The following is a 14,332-nucleotide window of genomic DNA, read 5'->3' as shown; positions in this document are numbered from 1 at the left end:
GAGCGTTGCTCCTATAATTAGGTCTAGGTGCACGAGGCAACTGATTCTGTTTTACCTGTTGCCGGGTCTTTCGTGGCCCCTCTTTCTGCACCTGTGGATTTAAATCATTAATTTGTACATTACCATTCTGTAGCATTGGGCACTCGTCTCTCCAGTGCCCTATCTGACCGTACCCGTGGCAGGGGAATTTCTTCCTGGCTTCCTCATTTTTACTCGGGGTTTCCCTCCTCCCCCAGAGCTTGTGTTCGGGGTATTATTATTCATTTTACCTAACTGCTTTTCTTGCTGTTCTGCCAATTTCACTTGAGCCCACATGACCTTTTCCTTTAATGCTTTTCATTTGTTTTCCATCTCATCTTTGCAATACTTGGCGTACTTCAGGACCTCATCTATGGGTTTTCCCTGCCAACAGATTTTATTATCTCTAATCCACTGTGAGATTTCAGGTCTCAATACCAACAGGAATCGATAAATGAAATGGGTCATATCCTTCATTTCAATGTTATCGATTCCACTGTAGGTTTTGAATACCTGTAACAGGTGTTCATAATAGGAGTGAACAGTTTCATCACGATTTTGGGTAGGTCTAAGCATGGGCGGAAAATCCGTTTCGTTCGCGGATTTTGCGGATTTTCGGTAAATTCGCAATCCGCGAGATTCGCGAATCTTCCGCAAATCCGCGAGCAGCGGATTTTGCTCGCACTGCTCGCACTGTTCGTGTGAGTTCGCGGCTTCCCAGTACAACTTCGCGCCCCGCGAATAAGTGCAAAATTGCAGAAATACGATCTTAGCAAAACTGAAACTACTTATCAGGTTCAAAAGTTCAGGCTCATCATTAGTAGCCATTTCCTGTAGTGCTTCCTGAGGGGCCCCTCCAGAGTTCAGTTGCCAGTTGCAACTATTATGTGACCCTGCTCTGAACCTCAGAATAGTTACACATATGCCACAAAGGTCCTGAATTACAGCTAAGGGAGACAAGCAGGAGCCAGGCTGGCAGTTCAAATCCATTAATCAGCCCCTAATTCATTATTGTCAGTTGGGGCAGGGCAGGTGTTGTAACTAATTTTGCAACAATGAAAGCACTTAGCAAGTGCAAAAGATCACTAATCAGGAAGCACTAAGGAAGCAGGTGCCAGCTAAAAAAATATTCTGTGACACATTAATCAGCCCCAAATTAATTCAGGTCACTTGAGGCAGGGAAGGTGTGCTTGCGTTGCCACAATAATGTACACTGACTGGACAACCAGAGGGTGCTGTGATGAAACAGAGGGTGGCATGGGTGGGCCAGAGGGTGGCATGAGTAGTCAGAGAGTGGCAGTGGTGACAGAGAGTGGCAGTGATGAAGAAGAGTGTCCCAAACAGGCTGGACACGTAGAAACAACAAGTTCGCGAAACTTGCGACCCGACAGGTAAGTTCGCAATTTGCGACATTGTACAAAACCCTCGCGAACTGGCAGAAACCCGCGCAAACACAAAAAAAAAAAATTCGCGAGAATTCGCGGATTTTGCGGATTGCGAGTTCGCAAATCCGCAAAATTCGCGAACGCGAGATTCGCAAAATTCGCCCATGCTTAGGTAGGTCTATCTATGCGGGTCCAATCAGTTTCTTTGGCTGGCCCTTTCCCTATTAAATACAGTATTACTTGGTCATATTTTCTCATTACCTCCGGGGAGGGAGCTCCGGTTCTTGAGTCTCGTTCATACTCCTCATTGGGCCAATCAACTGCAATTTTACATTCTGTCCATAAATATACAGGAACTACAATGTCGAAGAATCCATCTAGATCCTTCAAAAGACACTTTTGAACTTTTACAAATCTTTCAACCTGTCTATACCATTCTACAGGCTTCTCTCGTAGTTTTGGAAAATCATTCGTAAATGACACAATGTCTTGTCGGGACCATGGTACATGTACATATTTCCCACCTGGTACTTCTCTCATGGGATACAAGGTCTCTGCCTTTTTGACTTCTTTTAGAACATATTCAGAAGTCCTTTGTCTGGCCTTACTGTCTTCCTTTTTCTTTGCCCATCTGGCTTTCCAATTTTCTAAATATCCCCATTTCTGTAATAGATTCAGCAATTCTCTTATCTGTACCTTTTTCCCTGACACATTCATGTTTTCTAGATCCTTATCAGAAAATTCTGCTCTGTAAGGTTTTTGTAATACTTTGGATTTGCTAACATCTATTCCCATATTAGCTGCGGTGTCCATCAATTTCTCATGGAACACTCTGGTGTTTCAGGTAAGGCTTTTGCATATAAACAGAAGCTCTTCCTCACTAAGAGTGTTCAGCCTATCTAGTCCCACGTTTCCAGCCATTAGTTCTTCCAACTCTATTCTTAGCTTGTAAATATCTAATGGTTTGGGCTGAGGAGTTTCCTTTTCCAATTCTCGGGTCCATCGATCTAGTTCCTCTGGAGTCACTACGGTGGCGCTTCGAGTACCTGAAGCTGTTTCTATCAGGATTTCCTTTGCACTAGCCTGAGTTCTCGTCCGGGGTACACTGCTTTCCGGTTCCCTTATGGGCAGATCCATCAGGCAGATCACAGATTCGCATTCACTTGCCTGATCATCCACTATGAGAGGCTCCTTTCTGGGCTGCGCTACATCTGGTGTAGTAACTGGAGTCTTTGAACTAGTCTGTCTATCCCCATAAAGAGGAACAGCTGGACCAATAGTTACTGGAATTGTCAGAGCTTCAGGACTGGGTTTTATCTGAGCTATTGTCTGAATGAGTTCATTTCGCTGTTTGATAAGGCTTCCTTTTCTCGTTCGTGTAAAACCCTTTCAATTGATGTGTCATGTAATACTTGTGGAACTAAAGGAGGATACAGACTCGGGGCAGGGGGGGCTGTCATACCTGATCTCTCATCACCGAATGGCCTATAATTTGGGACAGTTGTATCAGGCCTACAAAATCCATCTTTACTATTATGCCTATTACCTAGACCTGCTGTGTCTGTTTCACTGGCCCTTCTACCTCTAGGACGTCTGAAGAATGGGTTTTTCGAGCTCAAAGACCTTGAATCCTCATCATATGGGGGTGGATTTTTCATAAATAAATCCTCCAGGTATTCACTTCCGAATCACCCATAGCCATTAAGTGTCGGGTTTTCTCTGTCCTTTTTTCTCCTACATGCTCGTCTATAGGAAGTACTGGAAATAGTCCCTCGACCATCATATTCTGTCTCCACTGTTTCATCTTTTTCTCTTTAGTCTCTCTCTGCAATTTTGGGTACCATTTACTTACTCCCTTATCCATTCTGGGTCTGTCTCGCTCCAAAGCCTCAATTTCCCATTCTTCTAAAGCTTCATATTGTGTCAATCTTGGTCGGGGATGTAAGTCATTCATTCGGGTCCTCAAATTAAACAGAATTCTACTATTAAAGGTACCATCTAGGGGAAATGCTAAGATTCCATCTTCTTGGGTATATTTTACCCAATTTTACAACCATACACAAGTATGATAACCTTTATCAAACATCATAAATGATGCGGGAGTATTAGGTGGTGGAATGATTACACCTTCTCTAGTTTTGATGGGCTTATCTTTCTTGAAATAATTCTTGACTTTGTCTGCGAAAGTCATTTTCCTCTTGCTTCCGTACATATTGTAAGGTCTGCCTCTTATCATCTGATCCTTGCGAAAACCTAAATGTTGTGGATCAGGTAAGAATTCGGGATACCACATATACTTCGTAACCAGGATCTCCGTGGTTAACTATGTCTTTTGTTTACAAATCCTCTTCCAATGCTAGCGCGTCTTATAACTTTTTCAACAACCAATCAACACTGTGATTGCAAATATTCTCGACCAATTGGTGCGCGGCCTTTTCGCGAGACGCGGTCTCAAGCTCCGGCACTCACCCCTCCCTTACAAATACCAGCTCCGTTACACACCCGCTGTTTCAACCAATACCAGCGCGGCACAGAGTGACGTCAGCGCAGCTCCGCGACCAACTCCCTCCTTCACAAGGTAACGGAAACTTTGAATTTTCCTTAAAGTGCAAGTGCTCAGTTTAGTTTACAACGTATAACATTCGCCACTGTACTTGAGTGTCTAAAAGGAAAGATTTGTTTTACTGCAAGTAAACCTCTTCTGTCTACTCTTCATACACTACAGATAGACCCTTCTGCCTACCCTTCACACAAGCATTAGAGAACCTGTTACTTCTTTTACTCATCCACTCTTTCCGGGATATATACTAAGTCTAAAGTTTCACCAGTGAACTCCTTTGCTATCATTCTAGCTCCGTTGAACCTACTAGTCCTTCCTTGTGTGACCCTTACTAGGTAATATCACAACTGAAGTTTCATTAGCGAACTTGTTGCTCTCAGTTATTCAATTATGCATACGGAAAAAGAAAACCCTAATTAGCGCTTTCAGTTCTGCCTAACCATGCACTAATCTTCCTCAGAGTAAGTGACCTCTCTGCCTAGTGGATTCTCCTCACCATCCGCTATTCTGCCCCCAGGGATATTTCCAGACAACATATAACAATCACTAACAAATAGTTAATACAAAAACATCATATAGCAGCATTTCATAAAAAACATTTTAAACATTTCATAACATTTCAAACCAATATTTTGCAGTCGATCGATCTCAAGGAAAAAAAAATATTTTTATCAGCACATTTAAATTTTCACATTTTATCAACAATTAATTTATCTACCTATCTTAACTAGTCCTAACCATAGCTCTGCTACCTGAAAATTACTGATAGAGCGCGCAGGTCACCCGACTCTTATTTTACCAAATATACACTACTGGGCCCATAACGTGTTTATCACTATATTTCATAAATCAGGTAACCTACACACCGCTATCAGTAATTCGAGTTTCCTTTCTATTTATTTCCGTGTACCTGACTTACCAATCCTCGAGAACAGGTACCTAAGATCACAATGGATCAGGAGCTAGCTGTAAGATTAAAGCAGAAAAACACCAATACTATGTACATTTATATTTTGTTTATACTTTTGTAATAACCACAAACTCAAGAAGTTTTCAAAGCTTTATCTAATCATCATCTTCTTCATATGCCGTGAGAATGAAATTCACACAGATCAAAACATCTATAACTAAAATCAGGAAAATAGTGTAACTATGAATCAAAGTAAGGATCATCTAGTACTCGGAAAATATAAAGGAAATGGGAAACAAAGGAAGACGCTAATTTTGTCTAACAAACTTTTACCACCTTACTAAAGGGTGGGTAAGAATAAGGGAACTTTCTACTAAATGCTAATTTGAATATACTAAACGATTTAGAAGAAACAATACTTTTCAAGATGCACTTATTTTCTATAGGGAGGGTAACAGTGGAACATACTAGATATGCAAACAGTTCAGTGTTTGAGTAAAGGTAGGGAGAAGATAAGGAACATGCTAGAATAATACTTTCATGAGAGTTAAATGTCAGAGATAAATCACATAGGCAAGTTTGCTTTATTTGGAGAATCAGAAGAGAAACGTTTTTAGATAGACAAACACCCACATTAATTATATTTACCTAAGACAGAATGAAGACTAACCCTGGCCACGGGTCAGTTGGGAAAGGCGGGAAAGGACCCTCAAGGACTTAGGATGCCAATAGGCGAGCAGGTACAGCTCATGGACAGTCAGGACAGGATCACCCCAGGATTTGGATCAGGACTGGGCTCACCAAAGGGTAGACCAACACATGCAGCTTCGGATGCAACGCCTGCACTACGCCCTCTCTGCAAGGAATCTGCCAATAACCCCGATTGGGTGGGGTTCTCGAATCAAAGTGCTTCGCCAGCACTTAAGGATCTCCACCCCAGACTGAGTTTGTGGAAATTACGGACAGAGTGCTCCGCAGCTCTCTGTATCAATCACCTATAGAGTTCATAGGGTCAGTGACAGGTCAGCTATTCGGACAAGTCGGACAATTTCTCTAGCTAAACCTAGGCCAGTTATACTGTTTTCGGGTCGGTGTACCACCCACAAATGTTGCAAGTGAAAGGATCCCCAACTTCGGATTGGACAAGAGAGGCGGTTAGGTCATGACACCACCTATAATTTGAACTTTCCCATAATGAATATTCAGTTTTCGAACCCACCCCTTACATTCCAGTTCCCATGGCATAGAAAATCAGAAAACAATAGCATACAGAATAAAACATCACATTGTAACATTTTCAGGTGCGAATCAGCATCTTCTCGCTGGGTTGAAGTTCAGATTCCCAGGAGCATCTTAGCTTCGGCAGCCAGCTGGCTGAGTTCCACTACTGCAAGGCTCGCTTTTCTTTCATCACGTGATTAGTACCACACGGGCTTCAAAGATGGAGTGGCGCACCGCTCCCAGGCCCACAAAGATCAATACATGAAAAGTAAGCGAAAACAATTTAGAAACACAGAAAAATTGAAGACACTGTATACCATGATTGGCTATACTCCACCTCTTACTTTATAATATCTATAGCATTAGGAGTTAAGCAGAACGAAACGGCTGAGCAAAAGCAGCGGCGGCAAGCGAAGAGCATGTTAGAAACAAAGTGGCCATACTTAGCTGTACTGCGCATGAGCGAAACGTTCCCTCCAGAACTGCAAGTGCGTCACATCACATAGGTATGACCGACGCATGCGCAGACTAGAATCCCGCATAGCAGCGACCATCTTAGATGCAAGCGTAGTTAGGATTAGTAAACACATAGGCAAGCGTCACTGGGACACCCCCGTGTAGTGTAAAAGTGCAATATTAATAAGACAAAACAGGTTGGTTATGAGGTTACATTATTCGAGGTTCATGAGTACAAGCAAGTCGCGTAACGTGCGAATCCTTGCTCCATCAATCCCCTCTTTGATGATATATACTATCATCACTATTAATGGAACCAGATGCCAACTTTCTCTTTCACATTTCACCCATTTCAATTTCTACAAACTTTTTGTTGAGCCTTTTTTCTGCATCCTTATTAGGATGGTAATTCTTCATTTTTTGATAGATCTGATTATTCAGCTCTTCCAATTCAAGCTCATCAACATTCCGTTTCACTCCTCTCTTATTCACAGCATACTTCTTTTTGCATTTTTGAAATTTACAGCAAATTATTCTTATTAACACAATTAAACTTATTCCTGCCATTGGCATCAGTATTTTACTCACAAGACTTTTACCTATGTTAGAAAACCTACAGAGGAGAGACCATCAGTTAGTCTCTTCCAGGCGCTGTCAACCTCCAGTGGTTTGAGCTCTTTTTCCAAATTAGTTATGTTTCTTACATATTTCTTAATTTCAACACTCTTGTCAGGAATGTAAGTGCAACAATGTTGCGCTTTCAACATTCTACAGATTCCGCCCTCTTTTGCCAAGAAGGTATCAAGAGCAAGTCTATTTTGTAAAACCATTGATCAGATCGCAACCATTTCAGTATTGACCAGTAGGAAACCAGCAGCAGTGTCAGTAGATAACCGATCAACCACTGTAGACAATTTGCTAATTTGGTGTGTATTCAGAACCACTCCCACTCCAGGTATCAATGCACTAAATATATCACCTATTATTTCTCCTACACTTTCTCTTCTACTACGTACTAAACCATTAGCATTTTCATTGCTTCCGGCGGCGTCATTCACATGGTATATTTTCGGGAAGACAATGCCAAAATAGCAGCTTCCATACCAGTGATCCGGCAATTTGAAATAAGCCTTGTTTCCACATATATAATAAATTCCGGGGAACACAGGTTCTGACCCGTTTTTGAAACCCCAACCTCCAATTACCTTATAATTATGTTCGCATTCACTGGAACCAATGAATATATTATTATAATAACTGGTCTTTTCTCTATGAAGACAAAGTTTCCCCTTTCTTTCGAAATCCAGTAACAGTACAGCGTTCTCTTCACCATTTGAGGTGCTTTCCATGTTTTCTGTTTTCTTAGGAGTTTTCTGTCTTTTATCATTGGCTTTTCTTTGGAAACTTTCCCTTCTTTTCTCTGCCATGTTTAAAACATTTTCTCTTGTTCATGTAATGAACAGGTCAAGTTATCTCTGTGTGCTTCACCTAAATCTATAGTCCATATTGTCAGAAAGTATTCTCCCATATAACGTGTCACATCGCTCCTAGTATGTACAATATTCAGATTTCCACATATAGGAAGTTCAGAAAATATTACGTCAGAGTTAGAATAGTAATACTGTAAAGTTCCTCTATAAAATAAGCTTACTAAAATACTACAGTAAATTCCATAGGTTAGGGGTAAATGGTGATAGGTCACACCTTCAGCTACAGAAGTGGGTAGCTTCATACAGACATAAAAATCTTCTATTTCCATGGCTTCTACATAGTGTACTAAAAGGTTTGCAAATACATTTAAATGTGTTCTGTTTTTGAGTCTGTGATAATGTAGTCCTCCCTCATCTGATGCATCTACGTCCATTTTTGTCTGTTTAAGACTAGATCTTTTCTCGCGTCTTTCTACACTTCGTGGTGTCTCTTCCGTCGGCAGAACTTCTGAGTCTTTTGTCACCAGTTTAGTAGGGTACAGGTTAGAGTCTTTACTTATCATGAACGGTATTGAAATTGTTAATCCTATCCATAATATCAGTACTATTGCTAGGCTACACAAACATATTTTACAGCATGGTTTACAGCAATTTTGTCTAGGTCTTCCATTCACATTTGAATCAGACATTGTTGCTTAAAAGAAGGTTTCCAACCCCTCTTTGTAACTTTACACAAGTGGCTTACGCAGGTTAACTTTCAGGTTGGGTCTTCTTCTTCGGAACCCTGATCAGCAATCAGTTCTCCATCACTCGCCTCACTTATCTCGAGGTCTTCAAATTCCTCTAGCACTAGGTAAGTCCATTCGGGACTCCGATATTTTTCGTTTTGTCTTTTTAATCTGCTACTTCTACTTTTAGGCTTGGCTCCAGCTTTTTCTTTTTCACTGGAGGCCCTTTTCCTGTCTTCTAGCTTTTCCTCTACAGTCTTCAATCTTAGTTTCAGTCTTTTTATGAATCTTGGTTCACTTTTCTTCTTTTTAAATCTTTTAACTGGCACTGTAATCTGGCTTTCCTCACGTGCTCTTTTATTTTCATTCAGTTGTGGCACATTTTTTTCAACGTTTCCTTCTTCCCTTCCTGTCTGACTAGTCCCAGGTCTTACTTCAGTTTCTTCCGCCTGGTTTCTAAGCTGGCCTGGTTCAGGTGTACGCTGATTTTGACTTTCGTTAGTTTCAAATTCAGTTTCCTGAATACATTCGTCTATTTCTATCTGATCCTGTTCATGCACTTCGAACCCTTGATTTTCTTCCGCATGAACTTCAGCCCTAATCTCTAACTGTTCCTTTTCAGTCACTGGAGTTCTTGGAGGTGTGTCGATAACCTGCCCTGTCCCTATCTGACCTTCCTCCTCATCAGATTTGACATGGATTTCGATTATCTGATTATCTTCTCCTAGTCCTGTCTCGTCCTCACTATCCCACTCTCTATCTAAGTAGGTGTATCTTCTGGTTTTTATTGGATCAAGAGTCAGATCATCTGCAGGGACCCACTCGTCTTGACTGGTGCTCGGTTGTTCGTCATCAGCTATTTCAGGACCAACGTCTGGAGACCCTTCAGCTGCACAACCTTCAGCCTCAGTTGCTTCTTCTTCTGTCACCTTCTTGGTATGACTAGCATGGATGCACTTTGGTACACCTGCACACTTCACCACAGTTGTGGTGACAAGAATCACTTGTCTCGGTTTTCACCACTTCGGTGCTCGGCAACTCGACCGGGTGTGTTTCTTAAGAACAACCCAATCACCTGGGTTCAGATTATGGACAGGAGTTGTTGGCCTGGCGACGGCGTCTTCCCCAATCTGGTGAGAGATAGAACGCACTTGGTCACCCAGCTGCTTGCAGTATTCTAGTACCAAATCATCAGAAATACTTAGCAGTTTGTGTCCTGGTACCCATGCCTGCCGCATCACTCTTCCCATTAGTATCTCATGGGGACTCAGGCCTGTTTTTCGGTCTGGAATGCTTCTCAGTCCATTCAAAACAAGGGGTAAAGCGTCTATCTAATTCAATCCAGTAGAGTTACACATTTTTCCCAGTCTTGACTTTATAGTGCCATTCAGCAGTTCTACCCTCCAGAAGCCTCTGGATGATATGCACAGTACAGTTTTTGGGTAATTTTAAATGCTTCACAGAGCTGAGTTATTACGTCATTGGCAAAATGCCCACCTCTGTCTGATTCAATTGTGACCGGAAAACCAAACCTAGGTATCAGTTCCCTTAGTAACAACTTGGCTACAGTAATTGCATAATTTTTCTTAGCTGGGTAAGCTTCCACCCATGTTGAGAATAGGCAGACTATGACAAGGACGTACTTCATTCCTTTACAACGGGGTAACTGTATAAAGTCAGCTTGTGGTCTGATAAAAGGACCCTCTGCCTTTCCAATTGTACTTGGCAACACTACTGTTTTCTTCCCAGGATTAAACTGCTAACAAGTTAAGCACCTCTGGCAAAGCGCCTCTGCAATGTTCCTGAACTTCGAATTGTACCATGCTTGTTTGAAAACACGGACCATCGCATCTCTCCCTATGTGTGTGTCTCCATGTATCAGTCTAGCCATAGGAGCAATCATGCTGTCTGGTAACACAGGCATACCATCACTACCAACAATGACACCATCTCTGATCCTTGGTTGACAACCAGATTTTTCCCATCTTTCCTTTTTCTCTGGTTCCGCTGCCTGTTGCAACCCTTTCAATTTCTCCCAAATTGATACATCCTCAAACACCATAAGTTGGCAGCTGTTTCCGACTCCCCCCAAATTGATATTCAATGACATTTTGGTCAGCATATCTGTTTCCGGCTGTCACATCGTCATTGCCAGATTTGTGAGCAGCACACTTGACCACTGCCAATTCTGTTGGTAACTGGATTGCTTCCAGTAGGTTCTGTACCACTTTTCCATTTCTGATAGGGGTACCCGAGGAAGTCATGAATTCTCTTTGCAGCCACAATCAGCCGAAGTCATGCACAACCCCGTAACCATACTGACTATCAGTGTATATGGTTACTCTTTTGTTTTTCCCATTTTTACAGGCTCTTGCCAATGCAACCAATTCGGCTACTTGTGCATACTTTACTTCAAATAGGTAGGATGCTTCTATTGTTTTTTCTAGAGTGACCACAGCATAGGCAGCACTTAGACCTCCATCCTCATGTCTTAAACATGAGCCATCTACAAACAATTCAATGTCTTCTATGGGCAAAACAGTTTCTTTGATATCTGGGCGTGGTTTTGTGCTAAATTCAGTCAGATCAATGCAATTATGCTCAACCTCTTCTTTGACTTCTGCAGCCAGTGTATCTGGTAATAGAGTTGCTGGATTCAGTATATTACATCTAGTGATAGTTACATTTGCTGCACCCACTAAAATTATTTCATACTTAGTCAGCCGACTAGGTGTGAGGTACTGAGTCTTGGTCCGGGTCAGTAGGATTACTACTGCATGTGGGACATACACAGTTACCGGATGTCCCATGACAATGGATTCACTCTGTTCAAGACTCATGCAAGTTGCAGCTACTGCTTTCAGACATCCAGGCAATCCAGCAGCCACTGGATCTAAGGTAGAAGAAAAATATGCCACTGGACGTCTAGTTAGACCATGAATTTGTGTCAGGACTGAAAGTGCACAATTGTCTCGTGTGTCACAAAACAGGGCAAAGTCTTTTGAATAGTCAGGCATTCCCAATGCAGGAGCTGAGCATAGACAGTTTCGTAATTTCACAAAGGATGTCATGCTTTCATCATCCCACTCGACTGGATCCTTAGCTCCTTTCTTGGTCATTTTTATTAATGGTTTTGCTAGGACTGCAAATCCCACAATCCACTGTCTACAGTATCCTACTACTCCCAGGAACATTCTGATTTCTTTCTGAGTATGTGGTAATTCCATGTCTCGAATTATCCTAATCCTTTCTGAAGTAACTTTCCGGATACCTTTTTCTATCTGGTGCCCCAGATATTTCACTGAGTTTTACAGAACTGTAATTTGTCTGGCGATACCTTATGCCCTCCTTTACCTAAATGATTCAACAATGCAATGGTATCAGTAACACAGTCGTTCTGACCCTTAGACGCCACCAAGAGGTCGTCTATGTATTGGACCAAGACTGATTCTCCAGGTAAGACTAAAGATTCAAGGCATCTTTTCAAAATCTGATTGAAAATAGAAGGTCTTTCTGTGTACCCTTGAGGAACACGATTCCAGACATAGACATGACTGTCAAATTCAAATGAGAAAAGAAATTTGCTGTCTGGATGCAATGGGATGGAAAAGAATGCGTGACATAAGTCAATGACGGTAAACCATCCAGCATTCCATGGAATTTGGTACAAAATCACTGCAGGGTTTGGCACAATAGGACAACAAGGGACCACAATCTTGTTATCCTTGCGCAGGTCTTGCACTACCCTGTACTTCCCACTAGGCTTTTTAATTCCAATTATGGGTGAATTACAAGGACTGCTCATTACTTCTTGTATGATGTTTGCTTCTAGCAATCTTTTTATTTCAATGGCAACTCCTGCTTTTACTTCTGCATTAATATTATACTGCTTGGTATTTGGGTAAACTGCATTTGGTTTTATGGCTATTTGAATCGGGTCTACATTTGCCATTAATCCTACATCTTTTCCAGTGAAATCCCACACCTCTGGTATCACTGTCTGTTGGAGCTCTTCAGGTAAGTCTTGTATTGCCAATTTCTTAATTTCTGAGTCAGGCCTTAGTAACATTAACTTGTACAGTCCGTCTTCATCTGGGGTCTGAATTTCAACGCCTTTTGGTGTACAAAAGATGGTACAGTTCATTTTGCACAGCAAATCACGTCCCAATAAATTCACAGGACTAAAATCACAGACGACAAATCTGTGCATCTCTTTAAAATTCCCTATTGAAATCTCCATTGGTTCAGCTACTGGGGTACTAATTATCTGATTTAACACACCCACTACTTGGATAGCTTCTCCCGAGAGGGGTAGGTTTGGAACGTCTGCTGTTCTCACAGTAGAACGGGTAGCACCAGTGTCCAACAGAAAGGTGACGTCATTTCCTTCAACCTTTCCTTCAACGTATGGCCCTGTCTGGTCTACCGGTAAGGAGGTGCCAAGTACGCACTCCTCGTCCTCCCCCCTCAGGCCCCGTCAGTAAGGTTCATCACTGAGAAAGGTATCATTCAACAGGAATTGCGAGGTTGCTGCATTTCTATCCTCCCTTCCTTCCCATACCTCGACCTCCTCATTCTGCTGAGCTTTGCTCCTATAATTAGGTCTAGGTGCACGAGGCAACTGATTCTGTTTTACCTGTTGCCGGGTCTTTCGTGGCCCCTCTTTCTGCACCTGTGGATTTAAATCATTAATTTGTACATTACCATTCTGTAGCATTGGGCACTCGTCTCTCCAGTGCCCTATCTGACCGTACCCGTGGTAGGGGAATTTCTTCCTGGCTTCCTCATTTTTACTCGGGGTTTCCCTCCTCCCCCAGAGCTTGTGTTCGCGGTATTATTATTCATTTTACCTAACTGCTTTTCTTGCTGTTCTGCCAATTTCACTTGAGCCCACATGACCTTTTCCTTTAATGCTTTTCATTTGTTTTCCATCTCATCTTTGCAATACTTGGCATACTTCAGGACCTCATCTATGGGTTTTCCCTGCCAACAGATTTTATTATCTCTAATCCACTGTGAGATTTCAGGTCTCAATACCAACAGGAATCGATAAATGAAATGGGTCATATCCTTCATTTCAATGTTATCGATTCCACTGTAGGTTTTGAATACCTGTAACAGGTGTTCATAATAGGAGTGAACAGTTTCATCACGATTTTGGGTAGGTCTAAGCATGGGCGGAAAATCCGTTTCGCTCGCGGATTTTGCGGATTTTCGGTAAATTCGCAATCCGCGAGATTCGCGAATCTCCCGCCAAATCCGCGAGCAGCGGATTTTGCTCGCACTGCTCGCACTGTTCGTGTGAGTTCGCGGCTTCCCAGTACAACTTCGCGCCCCGCGAATAAGTGCAAAATTGCAGAAATACGATCTTAGCAAAACTGAAACTACTTATCAGGTTCAAAAGTTCAGGCTCATCATTAGTAGCCATTTCCTGTAGTGCTTCCTGAGGGGCCCCTCCAGAGTTCAGTTGCCAGTTGCAACTATTATGTGACCCTGCTCTGAACCTCGGAATAGTTACACATATGCCACAAAGGTCCTGAATTACAGCTAAGGGAGACAAGCAGGAGCCAGGCTGGCAGTTCAAATCCATTAATCAGCCCCTAATTCATTATTGTCAGTTGGGG

General features: G+C 42.1%; 1 pseudogene; it reads right to left on the bottom strand.

Annotated features, from left to right (window-relative positions):
• LOC147701425 (uncharacterized) overlaps positions 1–14,332 on the bottom strand; it is a 117,540-nt pseudogene that overhangs the window by 77,412 nt on the left and 25,796 nt on the right.

This window comes from Lissotriton vulgaris, chromosome 7, assembly GCF_964263255.1.
Source record: "Lissotriton vulgaris chromosome 7, aLisVul1.2, whole genome shotgun sequence".
NCBI lineage: Eukaryota > Metazoa > Chordata > Amphibia > Caudata > Salamandridae > Lissotriton > Lissotriton vulgaris.
Note: the sequence above shows the minus strand (reverse complement) of the source record. Positions and strands in the feature narration are given on the sequence as shown.